The sequence below is a fragment of the Canis aureus genome, chromosome 10, assembly GCF_053574225.1.
Source record: "Canis aureus isolate CA01 chromosome 10, VMU_Caureus_v.1.0, whole genome shotgun sequence".
In the NCBI taxonomy this organism is placed as follows: Eukaryota; Metazoa; Chordata; class Mammalia; order Carnivora; family Canidae; genus Canis; species Canis aureus.
In genome coordinates, this window is record NC_135620.1 from 67,814,978 (window position 1) to 67,842,225 (window position 27,248).

The following is a 27,248-nucleotide window of genomic DNA, read 5'->3' on the forward strand; positions in this document are numbered from 1 at the left end:
TTCATAATTCTGTAAAATGTAACTTATTTTAGAAATAGCTGGTTTGCTATTTTTCACTAATATTAATAAATATCTTGGACAAATATGCCTCTCTAATAAAGAATTAGGGGCTACATGTACTCAAATAATAATTTGGGCTTTTTTTCAAGTTGTAGTTTCACTACAAATTCTTGTTCCTAAAAAACATTTTTATTTTATTTATTTTTTCTAAAAAAACATTATAAACTAACATAATTTGGGGTATTTTTAATTAAAATTTTAGACACTACTGTACCTTGTTGCCCAAATTTTTATACAGCCTTTTTATATTTTCCAGTGTTAATAAACATTATTCCATTACTGTGGCATGTTTCCACTATTTTAGATTTTTAAAAAACTATACCAGTATTTTATTAATTTTACAAATTATCATTTCAAATATTGCCTAAGACATTGTTTAATATTTTCTAACAAATCCAAAATTTTTCATTTTATAAAATAGAGCCTCTTGTAATTAAGGCAAAACTGGGAATTTAATAATGAGATGTAGGTCTGCAGCTGATGAAGAAATATGCTAAAAACTCTGTAGAGTTAAAAATTATAAAGGCTGAATTGTTAGTCAGAAGATGTTTTCCCAATGTCAGGTTAATAATTTTGTGTGTCTGGCACTGTGGTTCAACTGTAAAAACAATAGAACTCCAACAAGATGGGATTGTTATGGGGGAGGGGAAGAAGAAAGCCAAGAAGGGCGAGGAGGATATGATTTTAACATCTGAAACTCAACTTTATAATGAGAAACAGAGGAGACATGATGTCATACTGTAGAAGGTAACTCCACTGTATTTTTTTTTTCAAGCTGGCCTGACCTGAGGTTTTCAACAAAGTCCAGATGGAAAGAAGGGAGAAATACATATATTCCAAGTTTGAAACAAAGACTTAAAACATGGGGTTTCTCACTCATGAATTTAACATGCTTGCTTTTAATACGGACCAAATAAAGCCACCTCATTATTCCCTCTTCCTGGCCTCCTTACCCCAAATCTGTTAACCTCACGCTGAATTTGCAGGATGTTGTCTGGCCTGGGTAGTCTTCTAACCACTAAGTGAGGGAGGAGGTTCCTTCTTTCCCACTGATGGAAAAGTCATCTATTGTCTTTCATCAACTCTAAAGATTCAGGTTTGGTTTACTGTGTTTAGTTTTTGTCTTTGTTTTGTTTGGTTTTCATATTTTACCACTTCTGCAATCAGGATGGATCTAACAATCTATGATGCTTTGTGGTTTGACTGGCAAAGGATTTTTGTTGTTGTTGTTATTTGCTTGCCTGCTTGCTTTTCTATTTTCCTTAGTGAAATATAAAATAATGCGCACCCATCGTTAATGCTGTCTTAAAATTTATAAAATATAGTAACTCTAATGCAGTGACTGATGAGGCACAAGGGCTTTATTTGCTTTGTTTTGCTTGGCTTTCCTTTTATTCTGAGGTGATATATTTTTTAATTTATTTATTTCTGTATGTGTGTATATATGTATTTGAGAGAGAACAAGGGAGAGGGGAAGAGGGTAAAGGAGAGAGAGAGAACTCCAAGCAGACTCCCTATGGAGCATGGAGCCCTACACAGGGCTTAATCCCTTGACTCCTAGATCATGACCCAAGCGGAAACCAAGAGTTCAATGCTCAACTGACTGAACCACCCAGGCACCTCCTAGGGTGACATCTTAATTGAAGACACCCAGAAAGAAGCTCCCCATGAGCTGGTCTGTGTTCAGTGAAAGTTCACTTCTGTGGCTGCTCTTGATTATGCAAATATAAAGCCAGCAGTTCTTTTTCACCTGGAGAAAATCTGTCCATCTTCCCTGAAAGCTCAAGGTAGGAAGTGCATCAACTTGCTTAAGAAGCCCAGAGTCTACAAAGAAGAAAGGATAGAGACTGCAGCCCCTGTCCCCCTTAAACTCCAAAGTCAGGGAAATCAGGAATGAACCAGGGTGCCAATGAGCAAGAGATGCTGGAAGAAAGTGCAAGTACATGAAAGGAGAAATTATTGAGAGAAAACGAAAAAGGTTTTTTTCTTGAGTAGGTGGTGCAGCCTCCAGACAAGCCTAGGTTTTAGGGAGAAAAGCAGTGGGTGGCTAGGACAATAAGCCCTGCAGACTTGGCCATTCTAGCATACTGCTGAACTTCTTGAAGAATAGTGACCAAGCCCAGGACACAGCAGCCCTGCCAGGAACCACTGCTGCACTGGCAAGGATCCAGACCTTTAAGAGCATTTCCTCAACTGCAGACAGGCATCTATCTGGCTGAGCAGGACTAGCCTTATAACAGCAACAACACACCGCAGGAGCCAAAGCAATGGTCCAACAAACCATTCAACTGGCTAGTCCCCCTTCTCCGTCTGGCATTTAGAAGACTGACACCCTCTGGACTGGGTATGGCCCTGCATTCATGGAAAATTCATTGAAAATGAAGACACCTGCCAATCTTTGTATCCCAGCTGCTAGAGCAGACCATTCGCCTAACACGTACTTAGTACCTTTTTCAGATCAGACACCACAGAAGAAACTTCTAAAATGTTCCCCACAATGAATGACAAGTTGTGATTATTCTAAGGAAACAAAGTCACAAGGGTTTAAAAAAAAATGTTGTCCAAAGACACAAAGCTAGTAAGCACTGGATTAAAAATTCAAAGGAAGACCAACCTGACTTGGAAAGTCATATTCTTTTCAAAATATCATACTGGCCATCTCTGGAGAGATGAGAATTCTCACAAGGTCAAGTTCCTCAGAGATCATCCACAATGCTTAACTGGTTGTTTTACTCTGGATTAGATAATATAACCTGGGTTTAGAATATGAGGAGGCAATAGCTAGGCCTAGAACCAGCCATCCCTTCCAGTGATGCAGAAGTCTCCAGTCAAACTTCCTTGGGTTCACTGTGAACTGATGAATATGAACAATTGACAAATGTAGGAGTTCCTAAAAGTGTCTAAAGGTTTTCTGAAAAACAAAGGAGACTGACTCTGCTTCCTCAGAAAGAAATACACAAGATGCTATAGAGAAGCTCTGAAAATCTGTCTTTCATAGTCTTGTTTCATATGTCAATAAGGAAAGGTAGAGGGGTCTGTCACGAATCTAAACTCCATTTACTTGGTTGCCTGAGGGGTCGGAGAGTGGGAGAACGGGCCACCCAGGTACAGGGGAGTGGGAAATATAGGCTTCCAGATATGGGATGAATAAGTCAGGAAAATAAAAAGCACAGCACAGGGAATATAATCAATGACATTGCAGTTGCCTTATATGGTGACAGATGGTAGCTATGCTCATGGTGAGCATAGAATGAGATAAATCACTTTGTTGCACACCTGAAAATGATGCAACATTGTACATCAACTACACTAAAAAATTTTTTTTTATAAATAAAAATAAAATCCACCAACTAGAGGATTGATGGGGCACCTCTAGAACTTTCTGGACATTGAACTTCTTAAGGCCAAAGAGACCACTAGCATTTTCGCATTATTTTTATATCCTTTCTCTGGTTATAAAATATGACATGACTTTGTGTAAATTGTGGGATAAAAACCATTTCCATGAATAAAAGGTATAACAATAGTTGATCCATAATCTTCCCATGAAGTGATAAGAAAAGTTACCAGTTCAAATTATTGTTTCCAGTCATAGCTATTAAAAAAATCATAATTAGCACCACACATGGAAAGAGTTGTATATCCTTCTGCTTAATATTACATCATGAATTTTCCCTTAGCCATTACAAATTTCCAGAATGTGCCAAGCTTGTAATTTTGGGCATGGGCCATCAAGGATTCTAGTCAAAGAACACAGTGCCTGCCTGCTAATAGGTTCATAGAAAAAGGCAACCATAGTCAGCAAAGGTGAGGGCATGCCTGCAAGGCAATGGGAAACCTGAAGTATTTTAAGTGGCATGAGTAGAAAACAAAACAACAAAAAAAAATCAGAAAACATCTGCTCCAAGCATTAGGGAGCCTGGGTTAAACTAGGTAGGGATTTAAAACTCCATAGAGGGATCCCTGGGTGGCGCAGCGGTTTGGCGCCTGCCTTTGGCCCAGGGCGCGATCCTGGAGACCCGGGATCGAATCCCACGTCAGGCTCCCGGTGCATGGAGCCTGCTTCTCCCTCTGCCTGTGTCTCTGCCTCTCTCTCTCTCTCTCTCTGTGTGACTATCATAAATAAATAAAAAATTAAAAAAAATAAAAAAATAAAAAAGTAAAACTCCATAGAGATTTACTGAGATAATGACACCCAGAGGGGGGGACCTTTTATACATACATAATTTATCACTCAACCTGGAACACTGTTGACAATTGCACTGCAACAACAATGGTAAACAGGACATTCCTAGGGAAACTGACACAAATAGTTGCCTTATTTATAGTTCGTTTAGAGCCAGTCAAGAAGATAGGAAGGTGAAGAGTCCTTAAGGGCTCCTAGACTGCTTGCATTCTCACATTGGCAATAATTCCTTCACAATACTGTGCACTAACAATGGCATTAAGAATTCTTATTCTGATTCTGTTTCACTGTTTTCACTATTACTTACTGTGCTACTCACAGATGGAAGCAATGCTTTAATATCGTACACACACACACACACACACACACACACACATGGTCCAGTGGGATTCATGAGGGAGAAACTAGAAAGTTGCCTATGGGGTGATAGTGCACAAGTGCCCATTGATTATGTAATACTTTTTCATTATTTCGTTATTACATAAATAACATTCGGGGATCCCTGGGTGGCTCAGCGGTTTGGCGCCTGCCTTCGGCCCAGGGCGTAATCCTGGGGTGCCGGGATTGAGTCCCGCATCGGGCTCCCAGCATGGAGCCTTCTTCTCCCTATGCCTGTGTCTCTGTCTCTATCTCTCTCTCTCTCTCTCTGGCTCTCATGAATAAATAAAAATAAAATCTTTAAAAAAAATAACATTCATTATACAGTATTGGTCTCTGCACTATTGTGTCAATCCCCACATTCATCCCAGAGCATCGTCATGATTCCAGGATTTCCCTATGTCTTTGGTCCATTCTCTGTCACAGGAACGCTAAGTGGAGAATGAGACTTTGGTGGGATAAATGAATGAGAAGTAGGGAAAGATAGGGTGGATTTGTGTGGGAAAACTACCTGGATCCCAAAGGTTGTGGGATTGGCAACTCCCACTATGACTCCTTAGGGACACAGATAGCATGGAACCATTGGCCAGCATGAGAAGCTAGTGTGTTGGAGGCAAAGAGATGGATTTTCCGGGGTCTGAGTTGGTTGGTGTACACTTCTGAACTGTCCTTTGCTCAATAGAGGATACCCAGAGGATTCTCCCTATTACTTCAACATTCTAAGCAATTTTAATAAAGACTTTTTCTGCTTTAATCAGCCAAAGACATTTCTATTGCATGCAAACTAATCCCTCTGACTGATAAAGCTATTTAGACAGAGTGTGCTCTTCATTCCAACAACTAAGTCTCTACTAGCTGTATTAAATCCTTATGCCCTGAACACATAAAGTGGCTATCTTCCGTATAGTTTCTATTGTCTTTCATATGCAGAGAAACGTATCTAGAAAGTAACTTCAAATTTGAAATAATTTTATACTTAAGAAGGTGCAGAGAGGCACAGGAATGGTGGTGGTCAGAGGGGACATGCCTTAAATCTGTAATGTTCTGATTTTTAATGAAAAGAATATATTACTATGTGTGCAACAAAAAATTCATTTAAAATGCAACTATAGGGGCAGCCTGGGTGGCTCAGCAGTTTAGCGCTGCCTTCAGCCCAGGGTGTGGTCCTGGAGACCTGGGATCAAGTCCCATGTCAGGCTCCCTGCATAGAATGGAGCCTGCTTCTCCCTCTGCCTGTGTCTATGCCTCTCTGTCTCTCATGAATATATAACTTGACAATAAATAAATGAATGAATGAATGAATGAATGAATGAATAAATAAATAAATAAATAAATAAATAAATAAAATGCAACTAGAATATCTAGCATAGATCTAGCACAGGTATGCATTCAATAAATACTTTCTGGGAGAATGGGCAAATATCAAATAATTGCAGAATGTTATTTTAGAGACAAAGCAGATGACACTGTAAACTCGGTGGCTGGTATACAGCACCACTGTGCTTGGTCTGGAATGTTAGGTGTCCATGTTTGGGTAATAAATAAAATGGAAGTTTGGTAGTAGGATGGACCTAAAATGTATGGAGACACGGTCATGCTACTTTTGGTTGGCTGTGGAGATTTAGAGCCATTAGTTACAAGCAAAAGGATAAATTATGGATGAATTAAGTGATAAGAAGTTTATTAAAATTGCTGGGAAGTCTTTTCCTAGCAGAATGAGGGCAGGCTGAGCAACTGGACCCCAGAGCCAAGGTCACAACAGAGGACCAGTCTGGCAGACTGCTATCACCACCAAGAAAAGTTAAGCAACCTGCCCAAGATCCTACAGCTAAGAAATGGTAGAGCTGGACAGCCTGATTCCAGACTCTTCACTACCCAATTTAGATATGTGGAATCTCTAAAATCTACTGCACTAAGAGGAATGGATGGTTTCTTTAGGGTACTGTGAACAACTGCTTCAAATTCTCTTGCTGGCATTTTTGGTGACCTTGTATCTAATCTGAATGCTCTCTGAGCTAGTGGGCCTCTAGGGTGTCTTGTCGCTCACAGGGCACAGCGAAGACATGGACAAGAACAATCCTCACCACTTCTTGTCTAATGTGTGTAACAATGCACTAACGAAAGAGAATGCAAGAGCATGTGGCAACATTCATCGGCAGTGAAAATTGAGAGAAATCTAGGGCACTAGATAAGAAAATGGTTTATTTGTTATCAAAATACAGAAGAAAAAAATTAATGGTTTGATAATCTAATTAGTAACAAATGTTAATGCTTTAAATCAATCACACTTTAAAATTGTCCTACTCTAAGTAGTATTTGTGTCAACAATGTGTGTGTGTGTATGTGTCTCTCTCTTTCATTCAGCATCATTTCAAAGTAAAATATAGATGGTCCTTAGTTACAATGGCATGTTTCCTGTTCCTCAATAACTCAACTCTTTGGAAGGAGTTAATATCTAGCATAAATTCTATTTTGTCTTGCTGGAGTAAAATTCCAACAGTAAACCACCTTTTTCTGTGACAAAGCTTTCTGGCTGAGCGTTAACAAACTTTTTTTTTTAATTTATTTATGCATGAGAGACAGAGAGAGAGAGGCAGAGACACAGGCAGAGGGAAAAGCAGGCTCCACACAGGGAGCCCAACATGGGACTCGATCCTGGGTCCCCAGGATCCCACCCCAGGCCGAAGGCGGTGCTAAACCACTGAGCCACCAGGGCTGCCCAACAAACTTCTTTATAAAAGACAGAGACCAGGAACATGAAGAAGACCCAAGCTAAACATTGTGCACACAGTTATTGAGTATGAGAGAATCCAAAATATGTTTGACAGAAAAAATGTGCTCCAAAAAAAAAAAAAAAAAGTGCTCCATTTGTTACATACACCATAGCAATACACGAACCTGAAACCTTAACTTCACAAAAAATTTTCACTGAGATTTGTAACAGTCACATCAACTTTCACCACACTCATCTGTTATTTAGGGATGCCAGATTAAATATTTATAAAAGTAGAAGAAATTTCCAGCCTTATTTTCTTTTTAGGATAGAGTGCACCTGATGGTGTGTGGAGTACATACATTTTAAGAAATAATCTATAGCCTTTCACATTCTCGAATAATTCTGGGAAAAGACTATTTTATACAGAGAAGTGTCTGGAAATTTCCCTTAGTCTTGAAATGCTTTCTAAACAACTATTATACTATTGAGAATTTAGACATAATAAGATTTCACAGCAACTATAGCAGCACCCAAAATGTTGGTAGTGGAGTATAATTAGCACAGTATACTGCAATATTCAACTGATTGTGGGAGAGAACATCTTTGTTATTAGAACAGGACTATTTGGTGATAATGAGGCAGCATGACATGGAGCAAAAAACAGAATCTGGAGATAGTCAGATCTGGGCTGAAAAACATGTACTCAAGAATGCCTGTATGAGGCAGCCCCAGTGGCTCAGCGGTTTAGCGCTGCCTTCAGCCCAGGGTGTGATCCTAGAGACCCGGGATCGAGTCCCGCGTCGGGCTCCCTGCATGGAGCCTGCTTCTCCCTCTGCCTGTGTCTCTGCCTCTCTCTCTCTCTCTCTCTCTCTCTCTCTGAATAAATAAATAAAATCTTAAAAAAAAAAAAAAAGAATGCCTGTATGTCCATCTGTAAGCCCCCAACCACCCTTCCTCTACAGAGATAGAAACACTCCTGTCTTCAGGGACACTATTTCAGAATGGGTGAAAAGTCTGCAAATGGCCACGAGCTGCTTCAAAAAAAGTGCAGTGTAAACATCAAATTATTAATTCTTCTACGGGTCACAGTTCATTCATTCTTGGCCCAGGGATAAATATGGTAGTGTTTACCCAGGATGCTGAGTGGACCATTAGCCTAATAACATACAGAAGCATTCTGTGTTTGCAACCTGGCTTGGACATTCTGAGTATTATTACTTTTTGAAGTTATATATTATTTTAGTCTTAGCGATTTGGCTACTTCTGTTAAAATAAAAACTCATTTCATGTATTCATTTATTATTGCTGCCCCTCCAAATTCCAGAGAGGATTTTAAGAGACTTAAGAAGAAATGAAAGGAAAGACTAACAGACATTGTATGAAAATGGTAGACTAAGTAATTATGGGAGAAAACTATGTTGAGGAAAAACTTTCTTAAGTAGGCTCCACACTTAGGATGGAGTGCAACATGGGGCTCGAACTCACAATCCTAAGATCCTGCGATGGAGACCTGAGCTGAATTCAAGAGTCGGACACTTACCCAACTGAGCCACCTAGGCACCTCAAGGAAAGATATTTCAATAGAACACAAGACTTACATATTTCCACCAGGTAGAAGGAAATAGAAGACTTTGGCATAAAATGGCATCTACTTAGCAACTTCTGTAGCAGTCGTTCCTGAAAACATTCTGACACTGTGGTAAAGATTCCAAAAACTATGAGAGCAGCAATAAGATTAATAGACGCTATAGTGGAAATGTGTGGAAGGAAAGGAATGGTCACTGACTAAAATGTCAATGGAGCAGGATTGAGAAAAAATAATCCAGAGCTTCTTAAGCCTCATCAAGTGAAAGAAAGTGCTCTGCTTAGTTGAAAAATGACAGTACAGACACTTCATCCTTCTGCTCTCTTTCTCTAGCTCCAAACAAGGAGAGCTATATCGCAAAGGCAAAAATAGGGAGAGAGCCTTGATAAGAAGGTACAATGCTGGCTGTGATGTTTCACATGCCCTTTGGTTCACAGAGTGGAAATGGGAGAAAACTATGCCCTGTCCCAGCAATATGTACTCTATAAATGTATGAAACATGGTGCCATTTTGGCTATAAGACGCCTAATAAGATGGTGCCCAAAGTTCAAGGAGAATCCACTTACCCTGACTGATGAGATAAACATCAGGTTTGAGTAGGTCTTTCCATTTATTAAAAAGAAGGGGCACGTGGGTGGTTCAGTCAGTTAAGTGTCTGCCTTTGGCTCAGGTCATGACCTCAGGGTCCTGGGATGGAGCCCTGCATCAGGCTCCCTGCTCAATGGGGAGTTTGCTTCTCCCTCTCCCTCTGCCCCTCCACTCCCTGCTCATACTCTCGCTCTCTCAAATAAATAAAATATTTTTTTAAAAAAAGATGTTTAATGTCAATTTCTTAATTTAAAATATTTTCATTTTAAAAATAAATAAAGTATTTTAATTTGGATATTTAAAATGGTTTTAATTTAGGGATGCCTGGGTGGCTCAGTGGTTGAGCACCTGCCTTTAGCTAAGGGTGTGATCCCAGGGTCCTGGGATTGAGTCCCACAGTCCCCTGTGGGGAGCCTGCTTCTCCCTCTGCCTATGTCTCTGCCTCTCTCTGTGCCTCTCATGAATAAATAAATAAAATCTTTAAAAAACATTAAAAGGTCTTAATTTTAATTTTTTTATTTAAATTTTTGTCAAAATTTATAACTTCAGATTTCTTCCAAAACAGAAAAAAAAAAAAAAAGCAAATGGGCCCTGTGGAAAAAATAATGTATCACAAGGAAAACATATTATCAATCTGATGATCTAAAAGAGACTTTCCTATCTTTGAAAATGGTATTTGGTGGGAACCAAAGGATAATTTCATACAACTTGGCATCTTCAATAGGGATGCAGGACAATGAGCAAATGTGAAAGAGGGAGAACAGGAACTGGTAAAACAGTGCAACAAATTGAGAAACCAGGATAGTAATTAGAGATAAACAGGGGTTGGAGTGAGAGAGAGAAGAACAAAAAGGAAACTGGTACGGAAATAGAAGAATTAAGATCTGCAAAGAGAAGAAATGATGTGGCAAAGAAACCAAACATGAAAAATAACTTGAAGAGTTATTTCAAAAACATAGTTGCAAAGGACAATGAGCTGAGTATCATGTGGGAAGTTATACATATTAAGGATTTATAGGACAGTCTAACCAAGGAATCAATGATGGTCACACCTCTAAGCCAGAACAATTTTAAGTCACATATCTTCTCTGAGCTTAAAAACACAAAGACTGGAATATCATATCAATAGTAATGAACACATTCTATGAGAAATTACCAAAAAGCGACCTATGCTGAAATTTCTGAATTACAAGGAAAAAGAAAATATCCTGTAAGATCGAGCCCCATGATGGCTCCATGCAGGGCATGGAACCTGCTTAAGATTCTCTCTCTCCCTCTCTTTTTGCTCCTTCCTCTGTATACACACACACACACACACACACACACACACATCTTTCAAGCTTTTGTGGACACAAAGAAAATTTAAAAGACAACAGCAACAACCAAAAAAAAAACCCAAAAATTATACTATACTATACTAATATAATATAATATAATACTATATTATACTACTGGCCTCAAGATTTTCTCCAATTAAAAAAAAATCAAAACAAAAGAGAAGTCTATAGGATTTTCTGGAGGTAAAGTCTTAAAGTAAGAATATCATTTCCATGTAAGTTGTTACTCCTCTGTGAAAGAAAAAAATCATCATTCCAGATTTTAAAAAAAAACAGAAAATATAGAATCCAAGTGCCTTTATTTTGTAGAATAAACTTTTCCTTTCTGATTATAAAATGTATATAACAAACACATTATAAAAAATATTTGAATTAGCAATAGGTATGACAGCAATCACCCTAAGTCTACCACCCAGAGATGACCTTCTAGTTTCAGACTGCAATATGTCCCAAATTGTTGCCCATCTCATTAAAATTTTCCCATAGCATCATTTATAATGTTGGGATTAAAAGTTAAGGTTCATTCCAATATGGAAAATAATAAATTATGAGTGTGCCACCATTTATCTAATCTATTCCCTGTGCCCCAAATGTCCATTTGGTCAAAAGTCCAGTGCCTTCTCCCAAGATTTTGCATATTTCTAGGGAAATGAAATTCCAATGTTACCCCTGGCTTTCAGCTCTAGCTCTCCACTGAGTTCATTTAGAACATGATTGCTTTGGCATATGCTATATTTGAGCCTGTCACTTCTCTGCTACAAACTTTATAATAAATACTTTTCCATTCCCCTTGTAATAAAGTGTAAATTACACAGCCTGACTTACAAATCCTGCCTATGACTCCAGCCTCATTTCCAGACACTGCCCCTTCCTACTACCTATTCTCCTCCTTTCCCTCTGTTCCAACCACATGAACAATTTAGCTTCCCAAATAAGTCAAATTCTCTCTTACCTCCAGACCTCTGGCAAGGTGTTCAAAAAATATTTACTAATCTGTTTTCTAGGCACTCTGCTAGAGACCTAAAGGCCCTGGTCCAAAACAGCAAGAACAGATTTTCATATGCATAAGAATGTAACACATAACATATATAATATGTTACAAAGTGTCACACACCAGTGGAAACATGATTATCTAACAAATATTGTGGGAGAACCTTGGCTTCCATCGAGGAAAAAAAATCAAGAATAATAAAGATGAAAGCCCCACCTAATACTACATATAATAATTAACAAGCGAGATTTAAGAAGGTAATGTAGATGGGAAACCCTTAAAAAATGGAAGATATTATAATCGGTTATTTAATTGATCTTGAGGTGTGGAAGGAATCTCTAAGCATACAGTAACAGAGGTATCTTTAATTTTTTTTTTTTTGTAACAGAGGTATCTTTAAAGGAAAAATTTAACAGATTGTATAACATAAAAATTAAGAATTTTGGCAATTAGGGAAAACAAAGAGCAAATAACAAACTGAGCAATGGAGTTTTAGTTGTAATGAATGCTTTATATTTTAGGGCACTCCCAGCTCACTCAGAGAGAAGGTCCCAGTCCACATAACCCAGCAGTTCCATGGCCTCATTTCCCCCCTGCCAACCCCCTTGACTCACAGCCACATGAACTCCTTCCTGTCCTTCAACTCACCCCGCATGCTTCTACCTCAATGCCTTAGTCCTTGCTACACTTTCCTCTGGGCTTCCTTTTTCTCCACTTACCTATAAGCCTTTGCTTCTTTCCTATTGCTGCTGTAACAAATTACCATAAGTTTAGTGGCTTAAAAACAATCTAAATTTATTATCTTCCACTTCTGGAGGTCAGAAATCTTAAAATCCAGTTGCCAGCAGGGCTGCATTCCCTTTTGGACACTCTAGGGAGAATCTGTTTGTATGTCATTTTCAACTTCTAGGAGCTGCCTGCATTCTTCGGTACATGGCCCCTTCCTCCATCTTCTAGACAAGAGCACAGCATCTTCAAATCTCCCTTACTTTACTTCCCCCATGTTGTATCTCCTTCTCTGGTTGACCCTCTTACCACCCTCTTATAAAGACCCTCAGGCCTTGTAACAATCCCTTACATTGGGCCTAACCTTCCCATCTTAATATCATTAACTTAATCACATCTGCAAGATCCCTTCACTTGTAAGGTAACATATGTACAGGTTTCAAAGATTCAGACATAGAAATCTTTGGAGGGGGGCATTATTCTGTCTACAAAATTTCCTTCTGATCTTTCCTCAAATGTTACTTTATCAGAAAGACTATGCTGCACCTAAATAAAACAGAACGAGCTTCTGTTCCACCCCTAAACCTATGCTTCTCACTGTATTTTATTCTTCTGTGTAGTACTTTTACCAACTAACTTATGCAATCTCCATCAGGCCACGGATTTTTGTATTACCTACCCATGTATTCTCATAGTTAGAAGAGTGGGAAGCACATGGTAGGTGCTCCATACATGTTTGCTGAATGAATAAATGAACCAGAAAAAATAAAATGGCTTGTTTCTAGGGCAAACACGAAAAATACCAGAGGGACACCTGGGTGGTTCAGTCCATTGGGCATCTGCCTTTGGCTCAGGTCATGATCCCAGAGTCTTGGGACTTGAGCTCCCTGCTCGGTGCGGAGCCTACTTCTCCCCACTCACACTCTCTCCTATTATCTCTGTCACTATCTCTGTCTCTGTCTCTCAAATAAAATCTTTTTTAAAGGAAAGAAAGAAAAATACCAGAAATGATAAATTTTCTCTTGTATCAAGAAAGAAAAAAAAGAAAAAAATAACAAAAAGAAAGGAAGAAAGGATGGACTGCCTCTTCTTGAATAGCTGTTGAATCATGAAAGTTCCCTATTATGGGTCCATAAAACTTTCCCTAAATCATGCATTAGATTTTCTTTAAATTTGAGCCAACACAGGATAATTCACTGTAATGATGGCAAGATGTGAAAAGTCTATACGATTCTCAAGGAAAGTCTCAGTTCTTAAATGTTCTTCTTGCCTCCATGGTAACCTAAGGAAGGTAACTCTAAGCAAAATCAAAAAGGGAGAAGGAATGTTGGGCCCACATGGCCAGTTCACAACAAAAGTCTGTTCCGCCGTGATTTGTAGTCTGTTATTCAGCAGGAAAGAATCTTGGAAAAACAAGCATCTCGTTCTTGGAATGTCAGAGAGAATCAAAATAATTCAAAATCCAATCAGTGGCTTTGAGAAAAACACATATTCTTTCCTCCTGCTAGATCCGGACAATAATTCCTCACACAGGAGATTTTATAGAGCTTGAGACTCTACTGCAATAATGAACAAGTCTAGGGAAACTTTGAACCACACTGGCTTGCTAAGAGTTGGGGTTGGTGCAGGGCTCTACTGGGAGACCAAGGGAGGGAATGGAAGAGGGAGCAAAGTGTGAGATGCAAGAGTGGATTCTGGAGAAGGAATTGCCTGCTCTGGGATTTGCATAGCAGAATAATGACACTTGAAACCTTTGCTTTCATTTTTCCTTAAAACGTATGAAGCCACATGATTGCTACAGTCACTCTTGCTGTATAAAAAGTATCCCATGGTTTAATGGTATAAACTTCAATCATTTGATTTTGCTCACAATTTTGAGAGTCAGGAATTTGGGAAAGTCTTAGTGCTAAGTCTCTCTTTGGGGTCTCTCATGTCATTGCATTCAGATGTCAACTGAGGCTGCAGTCACCCAAAGGTTTGCTTGGCTACACATCCAAGTTGGCTCAGTCACATGGTTGGCAAGTGCTAACCTCTGGTGAGGTCTTTATTGTATCCAGTACATAATTATTGAACATATATCACCTGCTAAGCACTGTGCTAAGTAATTAGAATTATTACTCACTGAAGTAGGAAAAAGGAAGGAGGGAAGAATTTATTTCAGTTTGTCACATTTCACCTTAAAAATAATGTTCTTCTTGGCATGCAGATAAACTGTGGTTCACTTGGGCTTTTGTCCTCCAAAATTCCAAGCATTTAAAGGGAGACCTTAAAGGATTAGGTTCATAAATCAATGTTTGGGAATAGCAGAAAGAAGAGTGTGGGGCTTCCACTTGCTCTCCACCCAATATCAGAATCATGTTCCCCTGGATAGAGTGAAGAACACAGGAAGTGGAAGCAGTCTGCATGGGACTTATCTCCAAAGTGGGGCCCAGGAGTAGCAGAGAGAGCCATGTGGCTCCCCCTGTATGGCAATGAAGCAGGGGTCTCCTGGTTGGGAGAGGCTTTGCAGAAGACACAGGCCTTTCAGTACCGGCCTCAGTGACCCAATGACCAAGGAGGAGAGAGGCCTCCCACACATACCTTAGTTCAGTGTAAGCCCTCTTGAACTTCAACACAACCCCAGGAGAATTGGCACAGAACCCACAAAAGCTAAAAATAGATTTTCTATCTGCCAGACATGATAGGACTAGAAATAGAAATCTATTTAAGTCATCAAAAGTAAAGCACAGCTCTTCTTCCTCCTCCTCCTCCTCCCTTTCACTATGCTCTCTGCCTCTGTGGCCACACTGCTTCCTCCACTTCAGTCTGTGTGTCTGTCTAACCTCACTTTGCCTCTCTCTTGTAAGGAGAGAATAATCTCTCCAGGTCAAAATCCTGAACTTATTCATGTAAAGATCCTTTCTCCCTATGTAACATCTACAAGTTCCAGAGAGGAGAACCTGGTACCTTGAGGGCTATCATTCTGCCCATCTCACCCACTAAAGTATTTGGCAGTAATGAAGCATCCGGTTGACAAATTTTTCTTAAATATTGAGACTGTTTTTCCTGTGCTTCCAACTTTTTAATGACTTTGTTTTAAAACAAACAAAATGCAGTTCAGTTGTGGTCTGAGACTCTACCAGCTGCATTATATCTACTTGTACATAGTTACTACACACACCTACATATTTACCTACACAAACTATTAAACTATTTACCTACACAAACCTAAGAAGTTTAGGTCATGTACCCAAAGACACAGAGCCTCTTCTGATCTACTTACTAACTTGGGAGGCAAGAGAATTTTTCTACTGCTTTTGTGGAAGACTGTAAAGGAATGCCCCCCACCCCGCCCTGCCAAAAAACAAAACAAAACAAAACAAAACAAACAAACAAAAAAACTTTCTTCCATCTCTCTCTTTTTTTTCTTTTTTTTTCTTTTGGAGAGAGAGAGATTGTGGGCACATGAGCAGTAGGGGAGGGGTGGAGGGAAAGAGAGAGAGAGAACCTCAAGCAGGCTCCATACTGAGCACAGAGCCCTACCCGGGGCTCAAACCCACAACCTGAGCCGAAACCAAGAGTTGGCCACTCAACCAACTGCACCACTCAGGCTCCCTTCTTCTCTCTTTTTAAAGTACTGATGTGTACATTATAATAAAATGCTTAGCGATTCAGTGTACACTTCACTGAATTTGATACATGTATGCAACTGTGTTAACTACTACCCCAATCAAGATATAGAAAATCTCCATTAACCCAGAAAGTTCCTTTGTGCTCCTTCCCTGCTCTTTTTCGGGATATGACAAATTAAATTTACATGAATGTTCATGTCAAAGTTTTTATGTACATGGCTTTTCATTTCTCTTGGGTAAATACTTAGAATTGCTAGGTCATAGGGTACATGTACATTTTTAATCCATGCTCTCTTTTTTGCCAATACATTATTCATGGGGGGTTTTTATTCTCTACATTTTCTTCAGTAATAAGTTGATAACAATCTTTAACCTGTTTGACTATCCATTCCTTTCTTCCTTGGTATGCCAAGCCACTGTTCCTTTAACCAGTCTTTAGTCAGTTTAACTGTTCCTTTCTTCCTTTTTTTTTTCACTTTCAAAAATCTGATTTTATTTTTTCTGAATCAAAAAGAAGTGTACTCACATTAAATGTAGAATGTTTACTGTCCATTGATCTCTCAAAACGCTTTCCAGATATTGTTAACAGTGCTTAGAACTGTGTAAAAAGTCAACATCCAATGCCATGTTTTAAAGAAAAAAGTTTAAATGAGGGACTCACTTCTAAGAAACCCTTCTCAAAGGTCAAGGCATTGGCAATTCCAATTTAAAAAGAATTTTAATCATTATTGGAAATTTAAGTGACAATGGTTTAGCTAAAAATCAGATCTCTTTTAAAACAGAAAAAATTTTAATTTCTGAGGGACTTGGTATATCTCACTTTGAACAATGCTCCACTTGTTTTATGCTGGTACATTTACTTCTTACTTCATGGAATGTATTGCTGATTCTTAGTGGTTATCTTTGCAATTTATTTGTGCTTCAGGGGGAATTTGCTTCCCTCCAAAATTTGCCATACGATGCAGATTAAGCCTATACGATGCAGCAGCTCCCTGTGTCTCTATCCTGAACTGATTCTGCCTTTTTTCATAGGCAACTCTGTCTTTCTAACCCAATGATCATCCTTTGGGGAAATGGAAAAAAAGAGTATAAATGCTCCATTGGTTCCTCAATATGTGCTTGAAAGATGTCATGAGGCTTCCTTTGTAACCCCAATCATCATTTTCCTAGGTAAGTATGCCACTCATATTGCCATATAATCACTTCCTACACAGTACTATGTAGGGTACAATTACTATGCCAACTGAAGCTGTTTGCACTTAATTCCATCAAAAAGTGTCTCATGATATGAAAATACTATGAAGAATTACTCACAAAGGAAAACAGATGTGGAAAAAAAACTAAACATGTCCTTGAACTGAGCCTAACTCATCTCTCAGATTTATATGCTGAGTATGACTCTCTCCACATACCACTGAAGTCATCAAGATTATTAGAATGTCACCAATGGCATAAGTGATTAAAAGACAATCAGCATAAAAAGATCTTGAACTATGCTGGAGGTACATCTTCCATGTTTTTAATAAATAAGCTGAATTGCTTTATTGGATTATCCATTTCCTTCTTCAGTATTAATTTTACAAGAAAAAAAATGAAGATCCTTAAAAGAAATCTTGAAGGCGTGCCTGGATGGTACAGTCAGTTAAGCACCCAACTCTTAGGTTTCATCTCAGGTTGTGATCTCAGTGTTGTGAGATTGAGCCCCATATCAAGCTCTGCACTCAGGGAAGAGTATGCTTAAGTTATTCTCTCTCTCTTCCTCTGCTTCTCCCCACCCCATCATGTTCATTCAACACTCTCTCTTTCAAGTAATAAAGAAAGAAAGAAAGAAAGAAAGAAAGAAAGAAAGAAAGAAAGAAAGAAAGAAAGAAAGAAAAGAAAAGAAAAGAAAGGAAGAAAGAAGGAAGGAAGGAAGGAAGGAAGGAAGGAAGGAAGGAAGGAAGGAGCAAAGCCTTGAAGATTTCATTTGTAGCAGCCTTTGTCTTTAAGGGAAAAAAATCATTTTTATACTACATTGTTTCACAAAGTGGTTTATGATAATGTCTAAACCATTTAGATTGCTTTGGGGACACATTTTAAGCCTTCATTTAAAAAAAAAAAAAAAACAGCTGAACCTTGCATTACAGTAACTCAGTGATCCCTGGATCCTGTGTGTTGTGGGCTTACAAATGGTTTCTTTTGCATTACCATTGTGAAATTTTTTCCAATGAACTCTGTGCAACATAATGAATATCCACATTTGGGATATAAGAAGTCACTCTGGCCTCTAAACTCCATTATGTGAACACCCATTATTTCTTAAATATGGATTTTAACGTTCACAATGAAAACATGCATGATTGTGTGGCATGACAGACCACCAGCCTAAGGTAAGACCATCCTCTGGATCTAGATAGAACAAAATCAATGTTCTATGTCTGTGACCTTGTAAGACTAGCTGATAGAGCTTCATTCCTGCTTCCTCCCACCTCCTCTTCCTCAGCTCTTGGAGTTTCCAGAAAAATTCCTGGATGGCTCCAGAGGTCTCTGCTGTGACCAAGTTACTTCCTCACAGCTTGTCTCATTCAGACATGGCTGCTGCCTCTCTCATCCCTGCCATTCCTGCTGCTCTGCAGTCCTAAGCAGCAGTAAGAACAAAACGGAATGAGGCATTCCCATCCCAAAATGGGTTGTACTATTGCCAAAACCCTGAGACCCCAGAAGCATCTGGGTAAAACTGTATGTTCATGAAGAGCTTTCTCTTACTTCTACTTCCTAGGATGTGGCATATCAGAAATCCATAAAGAATAAAGGAGAACTTTCCACATTTTTTCAAGGCTAAGAAATAACTTATCACATAATAACTTAAATATTGAAGCAGAAATGGAAAAACAAATTATATGAGCTAAAGACATGGATAAACTATAAACATTATAGTGGTTGATCTGCTAATTCCTTCTACTGCTCTTTCTATTCCACTAGATGAAAAGATTAATAACAACTGGAAACTTTCAAGGATGATGTTCAAATGCCTGGTAGTTTGAGAGATTTTCTTACTGTAAATTTTTGGAAAAATTCACCTCTGGCATGCAATTATATGGGAATACTTTCTGTGAAAAACAAAATAAGAATGCCTTTTATTGGTATTGGTACTGGTTTTTAAAAATTACAAATAACAGGAACATACATTATTCCATTTGATCCTCAAAGCAACTCCACAAAGTAGACAGGAAATTCATACTATAGTCACCATTTTAAGATAAGGAAACTAAGGACCAAAAATCATAAAGCTCCTGATCAAGAGCTTATAAATAGTAAATGGCAATATTTGGCCTTGATCTCAAGTTCGGTGTATTTCCCATTTAGCCATAATGCGCCTTCATCTAACTCTTTTTTTTCTGGAAAAATCAAGGCACTCCTGTTTTTTAAATTAAAAACTTGTTGAATTTAAGGGAAAAAAACTTTCTCCTTTTTAAAATTACATGAACAACAGATCATTACAGAAAAAAAAAAAACTTTGAAAGGCAAAAGGGGTAGAAATCTTTGAGTTATCATCTAGAGACAAAAATAACACATAGAATTAATAACTTGGTCTATTTCCTTTCAGAATATTTCCTATGCAAGTTTGTCATGTAAATAACTATGTATTTGCTTACAAAAAATGGTACCACCTTTACAGACTGCTTTCATGCATTGCCTTTTACATTGAATATATATGGAACAACTTTTTATATCAATATTTAAGTATCTGTAATTATCATTTTGATGACTACATACTATCTCATATTATATGTTAACGTATTTAATCAAACCCTTAAGATGCCAGAGTATTCTCTATTATAAGTAAGTAATGTGACTGTTTCCTTAAGAAACATCAGACAAATCTAAATTGAAGAACATTCTAGAAAATAATTGTCTTCAATCTCCAAAGAAATCAAGGTCAGTAAACATAAATAAAAAAATGAACTGCTCCAGATAAAGAGATGAAAGAGAACAAGAGGTAAATGGCTATAAAAGACATAATTAGATGTCAAAAAATTGGACAACCTAGAAGAAATGGATAAGTACCTAATAACCTACCAAAACTGAAGCAGTAAGAAAATTTGAACAGACCAGTTACCAATGAAACTGAATCAGTAATTTAAAAACTCCAACTAAAACACTCCAGGACTAGATGGCTTCACAGATAAATTCTATCAAACATTTAAAAACCATTAATACCTATTCTTCTCAAACTTTTCCATAAAATAAAGGAGGAAGGAAAACTTCCAAATCCATTCTATGAAGCCAGTGTTACTCAGATACCAAAACCAGATAATTGTACGAGAGAGAGACAGAGAGAGAGAGAAGTACAGGCCAATACCTCTGACGAACATAGATGAAAAAAAAAAACTTCAATAAAATATTAGCAAACCAAATTCAACAATACATTTAAAAAATCATTTACCAGCACCCAAAAGCATAAGATACCTAGGAATAATCCTCACCAAAGAGGTAAAGGATCTATACCCTAAAAACTATAGAACACTTCTGAAAGAAATTGAGGAAGACACAAAGAGATGGAAAAATATTCCATGCTCATGGATTGGCAGAATTAATATTGTGAAAATGTCAATGTTACCCAGGGCAATATACACGTTTAATGCAATCCCTATCAAAATACCATGGACTTTCTTCAGAGAGTCAGAACAAATTATTTTAAGATTTGTGTGGAATCAGAAAAGACCCCGAATAGCCAGGGGAATTTTAAAAAAGAAAACCATATCTGGGGGCATCACAATGCCAGATTTCATGTTGTACTACAAAGCTGTGGTCATCAAGACAGTGTGGTACTGGCACAAAAACAGACACATAGATCAATGGAACAGAATAGAGAACCCAGAAGTGGACCCTGAACTTTATGGCCAACTAATATTCGATAAAGGAGGAAAGACTATCCATTGGAAGAAAGACAGTCTCTTCAATAAATGGTGCTGGGAAAATTGGACATCCACATGCAGAAGAATGAAACTAGACCACTCTCTTGCACCAGACACAAAGATAAACTCAAAATGGATGAAAAATCTAAATGTGAGACAAGATTCCATCAAAACCCTAGAGGAGAACACAGGCAACACCCTTTTTGAACTCAGCCACAGTAACTGCTTGCAAGATATATCCACGAAGGCAAAAGAAACAAAAGCAAAAATGAACTATTGGGACTTCATCAAGATAAGAAGCTTTTGCACAGCAAAGGATACAGTCAACAAAACTAAAAGACAACCTACAGAATGGGAGAAGATATTTGCAAATGACGTATCAGATAAAGGGCTAGTTTCCAAGATCTATAAAGAACTTCTTAAACTCAACACCAAGGAAACAAACAATCCAATCATGAAATGGGCAAAAGACATGAACAGAAATCTCACAGAGGAAGACACAGACATGGCCAACACGCACATGAGAAAATGCTCTGCATCACTTGCCATCAGGGAAATACAAATCAAAACCACAATGAGATACCACCTCACACCAGTGAGAATGGGGAAAATTAACAAGGCAGGAAACAACAAATGTTGGAGAGGATGCGGAAAAAAGGGAACCCTCTTACACTGTTGGTGGGAATGTGAACTGGTGCAGCCACTCTGGAAAACTGTGTGGAGGTTCCTCAAAGAGTTAAAAATAGACCTGCCCTACGACCCAGCAATTGCACTGTTGGGGATTTACCCCAAAGATACAGATGCAATGAAACGCAGGGACACCTGCACCCCGATGTTTCTAGCAGCAATGTCCACAATAGCCAAGCTGTGGAAGGAGCCTCAGTGTCCATCGAAAGATGAATGGATAAAGAAGATGTGGTTTATGTATACAATGGAATATTCCTCAGCCATTAGAAACGACAAATACCCACCATTTGCTTCAATGTGGATGGAACTGGAGGATATTATGCTGAGTGAAGTAAGTCAATCGGAGAAGGACAAACAGTGTATGGTCTCATTCATTTGGGGAATATAAATAATAGTGAAAGGGAATAGAAGGGAAGGGAGAAGAAATGTGTGGGAAATATCAGAAAGGGAGACAGAACATAAAGACTCCTAACTCTGGGAAACGAACTAGGGGTGGTGGAAGGGGAGGAGGGCGGGGGGTGGGGGTGAGTGGGTGACGGGCACTGAGGGGGACACTTGACGGGATGAGCACTGGGTGTTATTCTGTATGTTGGTAAATTGAACACCAATAAAAAATTATTTTATTAAAAAAATCATTTACCATAATCAAGTGGGACTTATTCCAGGGATGCCAGGGTGGTTCAATATTCACAAATCAATCAATGTGATACATCATGCCACTAAAGAATAAAAATCATATGATCATTTCAATAGATCCAGAAAAAGCACTCAACAAAGTACAAATTCCATTCATGGTAAAAATCCTCACCAAAGTTTATTTAGAGAGAATATAGCTCAACATAATAAAGCCCTTATATGAAAAATGCACCGCAAACATCATACTCAATAGGAAAAACTAAGAACTTTTCTCCTAAGGTCAAGAACAAGACAAGGATTTCTATTCTCACCATTTTTACTCATCATAGTATTAGAAATCTTAGCCACAGCTAGGAAAAGGAATAAAAGGTATCCAAATTGGTAAGGAAGAAGTAAAATTTTCACTATTTGCAGGTGAAAGTTTACTATTTCCATATACGGAGAATCTGAAAGACTCCACTAGGGTGCTGGGTGGCTCAGTGGTTGAGGATCTGCCTCTGGATCAGATCATAATCCCAGGGTCCTGGGATGGAGACCCACATCAGGCTCCCCACAAGGAGCTTGCTTCTTCCTCTGCTTATGTCTCTGCCTCTCTCTGTGTGTCTTTCATGAATAAATAAAATCTTTAAAAAAAAAAACTCCACCAAAAAACTACTAGAACTCATAAAGGAATTCAGTAAAGTTATAGGACACAAAATCAATGTGTAGAAATCCATTGCATTTCTATACCCTAATGAAGCATCAGAAATAAATTTTTTAAAAAATCTCATTTACAAAAAAAAAAATCTCATTTACAATTGCACCAAAAATAATAAAATGCCTAGGAATAAATTTAACCAAGGATGTGAAAGACCTGTCCTATGAAAACTATAAAACATCAATAAAAGAAATTGAAGACGACACAAATGACTGCAAAGACATTCCATGCTCATGGATCAGAAGAATAAATATTGTTAAAACGTCCATACTGCCTAAAGCAACCTACAGATTTAATGCAATTTGCATCAGCAAATTTTCCATCAGCATTTTCCACAGAATGAGAACAATCCTAAAATTTGAATGGAATCAAAAAAGACCCCCAGGAGCCAAAGAAATCTCAAAAAAGAAAAGCAACAATAGAGGTATCACAATTCCAGATTTAAAGTTCTATTACAAAGCTACAGTAATCAAAACAGTATGGTACTGGCACAAAAACAGACACATAGATCAATAGAACAGAATAGAAGGCCCAGAAATAAACCCATGATCAATTAATATTGAGAAAGGAGGCAAGAACATGCCATGGGAAAAAGACCAATTCTTCAACAAATGCTGTTGGGAAAAATGGATAGTAACATGCAAAAGAATGAAACTGGACCACTTTCTTACACCATACACAAAAATAAATTTAAAAAATGGATTAGGACCTAAATGCTTGACCTAAAACCATAAAAATCCTAGAAGAGAGCACTGGCAATAATTTCCCTGACATTGGCCATAACAACATCTTTTTAGATATGTCTCCTGAGGCAAGGGAAACAAAAGCAAAAATAAACTATTGGGACTATATCAAAATAGAAAGTTTCTGCACGGTAAAGGAAATAACAAAACTACAAGACAACCCACAGAATGGGAGAATAGATTTACAAATGACATATCCAATAAGATTAGTATCCAAAATATATGAAGAACTTAAACAATTCAATACCAAAAAATTAAATAATCCAATTAAACAATGGGCAGAAGACATGAACAGACATTTCTCCAAAGACGACATACAGATGGCCAACAGACACATAAAGGTGACACATGAAAAGATGTTCAATATCACTAATCATCAGGGAAATGCAAATCAAAACCACAATGAAACATCACCTGAATGGCTAAAATTGAAAGCACAAGAAACAAGTGTTGGCGAGGACGTGGAGAAAAAGGAACCTTCTTCTACTATTGGTAGGTATGCAACTGGTGCAGCCACTGTGGAAGGCAGTATGGAGGTTTCTCAAAAAATTGAAAATATAGTTACCATATGATCCAGTAATCACACTACTGGGTATTTACCCAACGAATATGAAAACACCAAGTTGAAGAGTATACGCACCCCTATATTTACTGCAGCATTATTTATAATAGCCAAATTCATGGAAGCGGCCCAAGTATCTGTCAATAGATGAATGGATAAAGAAGATGTGAGATATATATAGATAGAGATAGATATATAATGGAATATTATTCAGTCATAAAGAAGAATGAAATATTGCCCTTTGCAATAACATGGATGGATGTAGATAGTATAATGCTCAGTGAAATAAGTCAGAGAAAAACAGATACCGTATGACTGATTTCACTCATAGGTGGAATTTAAGAAACAAAACTAATGAACAACAACAAAAAGAAAAATCAAAATAATGAGACTCTTAACTATAGAGAATCAACAGATGGTCGCCAGAGAGGAGGTGGGTGGGGTGAATATGTGAAATAGGTAAAGGGGATTGAGAGTACACTTACGTTGATGAGCCCTGAGTAACATATGGAATTGCTGAATCACTATGCTGTACACTTTTTTTAATAAAATAATTTTTTATTGGCGTTCAATTTACCAACATACAGAATAACACCCAGTGCTCATCCCGTCAAGTGTCCCCCTCAGTGCCCGTCACCCACTCACCCCCACCCCCCGCCCTCCTCCCCTTCCACCACCCCTAGTTCGTTTCCCAGAGTTAGGAGTCTTTATGTTCTGTCTCCCTTTCTGATATTTCCCACACATTTCTTCTCCCTTCCCTTCTATTCCCTTTCACTATTATTTATATTCCCCAAATGAATGAGACCATACACTGTTTGTCCTTCTCCGATTGACTTACTTCACTCAGCATAATACCCTCCAGTTCCATCCACGTTGAAGCAAATGGTGGGTATTTGTCGTTCCTAATGGCTGAGGAATATTCCATTGTATACATAGACCACATCTTCTTTATCCATTCATCTTTCGATGGACACCGAGGCTCCTTCCACAGTTTGGCTATTGTGGACATTCACTATGCTGTACACTTGAAACTAAAATAACACCATATTCTAACTGTACCAGAATTAAAATTTTTTAAAAGACATAATTAGAACAATTAAAATTTGAATATAAACTGTGGATTAGATAATAGTATTATATCAATGTTTCTGATGTTGTTATTTGCTGTATAAAAGAATGTTCCTACTCTTGGGAAATATACATTGAAGTATTTAAAGGTAAGAAAGCATGGTTACTTCAATTTAGTCTCAAGTGGCTCAAAAAGTTTACCCACCCACATACCCACATGCTCCACAGAGGGAATGGGAAAGCAGATAGGACAGTAATGTAAAATATTGGTGATCTCAGTAAAGAGATAAGGCAGTTGTTTGTCAACTTACCTTTAAGTTTGAAATTCTATCAAAATAAAAAGTTATCCCCAAGCAACCATGAAGACATCTATACAAAGTGAAATACACAAAAACTTGATATAAATAAATAAAGATAGAATCCCAGAAAATGTTCAAGTAACCCACAGGAAGGGGAAAAAAGAGAAATAGAAGAATGAGAGATGGAGGAAACAATCAGAAGCAAACAAAACTCAGACTTACGCCCTAATATATCAATTATGACCTCCTGATGTATGTTAAGTAGGCTTATTGTGATTATTTCACAATATGTACAAATATTGAAACATTATGTTGTACACCTGAAACCAAAGTAAATTATTTCTCATTTAAAAAATCACCTTCAATGTACATTTTCTGGGGATCCCTGGGTGGCTCAGCGGTTTGGCGCCTGCCTTTGGCCCAGGGCATGATCCTGGAGTCCCAGGATCGAGTTCCGCGTCGGGCTCCCGGCATGGAGCCTGCTTCTCCCTCCTCCTGTGTCTCTGCCCCCCCATCATAAATAAATAAATAAATAAATAAATAAATAAATAAATAAATAAATAAATCTTTTAAAATGTACATTACCTAAAAATACCAATTAAAAGGCTGAAATTGGCATGGTAGATTTCTTTTAAATGATCTATCAACATGCGGTCTATAAGAAACTCACTTCAAGTATAACTGCATAGATATGTTGAAAGTAAAAGCATGAAAAAAAAATGGATCACATAAACATGAATCCAAAAGTTACCCCTCCCCAAAGAAAGTCAACTGATATTTAAAGCACAAAGAATGACAACAATGGTGGAGCTGAAATATATGACAGTAACATCACAAGGAAAATGAGAGGGTCACATCTCCTGAAGAACTTCAGAGGCTCCCCATTTCACCAAGAGTTAAAGCTGAAGTCTTAACAAAGTCCTACAAGCCCCCATACCATCTATCCCCGTTAATTCTCTCACTTCCTCTCCTACTGTTCTCCCCTCTTGCTCACTATGCTCCAATCGCACTAACCTATGGGCTGTTTTTAGGACATTCTGGACAAAGTCCCACCTTCGGACCTGAGACTGGTGGCTATCTCTGCTCAGAAGACTCTCCCACCAAGATGACCAGTGGCTAACACACTTCTAAATGTGGACCATCTGGATGAATCTACGTACAGATGTACCCACACAACTCATCCCTAGTCCCATGCCCTACTCTAATTTTTTTCATAGTGCTTATCATCTTTTAACATACTATATAATTTCCTTGTTTCCTGAGTTTATTATTCATTTTCTGTTTCTCCCTGCTAGGATGTAATAGAGTATGAATTTTATGTGTTTTTTTGATAAATGTATTCCAAGGCCATATACCAGTGGCTGGTATATAATAGTTGCTTTAATATATGTTTATTTGTTGAATGAATGAATATTTGCTGGAGGAGGGAGAAAGGGAAATATGTTAGTGATACAGTATAAATATTACTCTGAGAACACAG

General features: G+C 38.0%; 1 long non-coding RNA gene across 1 annotated transcript; it reads left to right on the forward strand.

The window, feature by feature from the left end:
* The first annotated feature begins 685 nt into the window (after positions 1 to 685).
* Positions 686 to 27,248, forward strand: LOC144321793 (uncharacterized). Its single transcript, XR_013387308.1, has 3 exons — positions 686 to 807; positions 17,211 to 17,348; positions 26,800 to 27,248. It is a non-coding gene; the product is annotated as an uncharacterized LOC144321793 (long non-coding RNA).